The following is a 3,072-nucleotide window of genomic DNA, read 5'->3' on the forward strand; positions in this document are numbered from 1 at the left end:
TCAAATCAAAACAATACCAATAATAATAATAATTATCATAATTAGAACAAAACAACTGAAACAAAACAAAAGAAACTCAAAAAAACTACTAATAAAGAAATAAACTCAATAGTAAAAAAGAAAATTAACACACGTAACTTTTAACTAAGTTGAAAACAAAAATAACAAAAAGAGAAATAAACAACTTAATTCACTCCATTAATGTAGGGAGGGCTAACCCATTAAAAACTCAGGCCCACGTAGCAGTGGCCAAACAACAGTTGCTCAGTGGCCCCACAGCAAGCCTCTTCAGCTGCGGCAGCGAATGTTTGGATCGTGTGCCTCAAAACAGTCCACAGTTCAAATAGTAGTCTGTAGTAAAATCGTGTGTAGGTGAAAACAAACAGCAGCCGGTGATTGAAATGCTCCGGCTAACTAGACTCTCCAGCAGATTCAGTCCGATCCCTAGTATTTACAAAAAGAACAAAAATTAACACAGAATAAACCTAAACTATAATTCCTACCGCATTTAGCCCACATACCGTTCAGGCAGCGTTTGAGTCGATCCAGAGGAGAAAACGCCCGAACAGCAATACGCGTGCACAGACAGCTATCAGTGCTACTCTCTTTGCATTACTGCGTTACCTCGGCAAGGAGGGGGATGGACCTGCCAGCCGACGATCTACAAATATTTAATACATAGTAAAATAACGGCCACGAACGATTGACAAATGAGTGCAGAGGCAGCCCAACCGCTACCTTACCTGACGCCAGAACAGACAAATCACAGCAGTGAGCACAACCCGGAAGTGCAACGTACTTACGTCACCAACGAGCAAGAAATGCAGTGGGCGGGCTACTGGCCTCTTTTATACGTGGCTCCGACGTTATGATTGGCCAGAAGTGCGCAGGTAGTTATGACGTAGCTCATACTGCTACAACAGAATGGACCAACAGAGCCCGTTGCTCTGGACGGAGACCAGTGAAGGATATTAGAAGCACTTTTCCGGTGATCGCTAGCGTTACTGTGCAGCCTCCAACTGAGAGAGACAACGTAAATGTGAAGTGAGCAACATGTCTGAAAGTTGTAAGTCTTCTGGTAGCTGTGTCAAGAGAAATCTCAATCATTCCCAATCTTGCAGAGACGGAGAGCGTAGGTATATGTAAGGAGATAACATGGGCAAATGCTAATTATTGCTAACTAAAATGCTAGTTAACATTAGTAATTAAACCTAACAGCTCATGTAAGTCAAAACTGCCTGGGAGCTTCTCCTGTACTATACGGTAATTCCTCTACTATGTGACACAATCGTTAGCCTATTTTTTAAAAAACGTCTGCTACGGAGCCATAACGTGAGGTACAAGGTAATGGAGCCTTTTATACATTTTCGTGTTTCTTTAGAAATAAACAATGGACAAATAGAGTCTTTAAACGCTTCAGATGTAAAGTTATTCGCTGTCAAGTGACGTCAAAATGAATGCTAGTCAGTGGAATGCTAACGGGAGGTGATCTCTTTATAGCATCAAAATGGCGCTATAGGAGGTTTGAGTTCTGAAGCAAAGCTTACCCCCTTGGTTAGCACGTAGGCTACTTACACAATGTATATTCATGACTCAACCAACTTCTTGTCGGTTATTGGCTGGAACACTGTTTGTTATGGTTTGTTGTGCAGGTTGGTGCAGTTTGTTTGTGTTCCAGTTGTGGACCCTGGGCTGTCTTCAGAGACCGCGTTTTTTTACAGAGTGTTCAGGGGACAGGCAGCTAGCGGATAGTGAGGAGATGTTTGCTGTATGTGACAAAAAATGTTGTAGCCTAAAAAACGCGTCACATCACTTAGAGCACCTTTAACTGCTCCTCAGATCTCTGCAGGGTAAATCCAGACAGCTAGCTAGACTAAAACAACCTTTGAACGTACACATGTTCCACCAAAACAAGTTCCTTCCCAAGGCTATTTTGCGGAGGCACCGTTGCTCCGTCTGGCACTTAGCACGGTCCATGAAGATTATGATTGATTTAAAGAAATGCCAATAAACCAGAGCACGTTTTTCTCTCATCCCGAAATCATGGGAGGGAAGGTATGGCAAGACTATTTGGAGGATAATTAATCCAATCTAAATTAAAATGTAGCCTCACATTTATTATCCCTATGCACACCAAGCACTATACATTTTCCTCATAAATCCACTGCAGTTTAGAATAGCAACACAAAGAAAGAGGAAGGTAACGGACATCTGGCCCGAAATAAAGGACATCCGGCGGAATTTCCAGCAGCACCTGAACAATCCCAGAAGTGAAACGTCGTCGATATAGACTATCCTGAAAACTCGTCTCATTTATTGAAATTCTGCTAAGTGTGTCAGGCAAATTTGGAAAAGTGATGTTAAAAAAACTTGACACTTACCTGAAGAACTTCATATACTGTATTTCTTTTGATTCTTTCATCTGCAGGTCAGTCATAACAAAATACATGTTTTGATTTTTTAGCTTAACCTTTTCTGCAACTTAACTACTTTACATTTACATTACCTGAACTGCAGCTACACAGAGTCCAGATTTTGTATGTCTAAATTTCTCGATCTTCACACAACAGCACACTTTAAAGCCTCTATGTGTAGGATTTGATATGTTTTGAGGTTGTGTTATAAAGTAAAATGTGCTTCGGTAAACAACAATGCTTGCAGGGATCTGACCAGGAGATGCTAAGAATGAATGGACTAAATCTTGAAGAATGTACACACTTTGAGATCTTCTCTTTTGTCTACAGTAAATTCGGTAACAGGATGATCTGAAATGTGCCATTATGACATAAGACATCTACATGTAGGGGCTTTAAGTTACACAGACTTTTGGCTCAACATTGGCCATAGCCAATGTAAATAGTAAATAAAGCAGTTGTGGATTCCCATCCAAACTCAATACTGTATGAAGGGTTACCTAATAACACAAGGGATGGCTGTGGCTCAGTGGTAGAGCGGTTGCCTGCCAATCGGAAGGTTGGCGGTTTGATCCTTGGATTGAACCGCAGTCCCATGCCGAAGTGTCCTTGGGCAAGACACTGAACCCTGAGTGTCATCGGAGTGTAAATGTGTTTG

Source organism: Perca fluviatilis, chromosome 11, assembly GCF_010015445.1.
Source record: "Perca fluviatilis chromosome 11, GENO_Pfluv_1.0, whole genome shotgun sequence".
Taxonomy (NCBI): domain Eukaryota; kingdom Metazoa; phylum Chordata; class Actinopteri; order Perciformes; family Percidae; genus Perca; species Perca fluviatilis.